We start from the raw sequence: 589 nt of genomic DNA, 5'->3' as shown, positions 1-589 counted from the left end.
CAGACCTCGAGTAACTTTCCTACAGTGACAACAACGCAGTTTTTGAGTGCAACATAAGCCAAGATGTCGGTGTACAAATATATAATCGGCCTGACTATACTGGTCCTATTAACCGTCAACTCGACTATACTCGCTAATGGAGCTTTCGATACCTATGCTGCGGCCAATAAGTCGCACCATTTGACGGTTGGCTCCAGGATGCCCGGCGATAGGGTCGTCCTCAAAGAAACGTCGTCAAGAGCTCTAGCTGGATGAAAATTATGACTGTTGAGAAGACCTTCAACGCCCCGAAGAACGAATGTATCACTATGGTTAAAGCATTGGACCAGAAGACGGATGGAAACGGCGCGTACGCTAGTATTCTGAATGGTGGACCTGGATGCAACAACGTTACCATGAAGTTCAAGAGCCAGAGGAATCACGGCATTAACGTCACCGTTGAGGTGTATGCACGACCTTAATCGACCACAGTGGAAGCAGCTACTCCTATTGGTGTGACGATTTCTGGATGCAATTGGGATGGAGATGTAAAATAATCTTAGAAGTCAAAATCAATCCAGTATACCCTGAGCTATTAATTCTTGCAATA

General features: G+C 45.5%; 1 pseudogene; it reads left to right on the top strand.

Annotated features, from left to right (window-relative positions):
* Positions 1-6: 6 nt before the first annotated feature.
* On the top strand, positions 7-582 carry LOC105461066 (annotated as a pseudogene).
* The last annotated feature ends 7 nt before the right edge of the window (positions 583-589 follow it).

The sequence above is a fragment of the Wasmannia auropunctata genome, unplaced genomic scaffold (genome assembly GCF_000956235.1).
Source record: "Wasmannia auropunctata unplaced genomic scaffold, wasmannia.A_1.0 LD309941.1, whole genome shotgun sequence".
NCBI classification, from domain to species: domain Eukaryota; kingdom Metazoa; phylum Arthropoda; class Insecta; order Hymenoptera; family Formicidae; genus Wasmannia; species Wasmannia auropunctata.
Note: the sequence above shows the minus strand (reverse complement) of the source record. Positions and strands in the feature narration are given on the sequence as shown.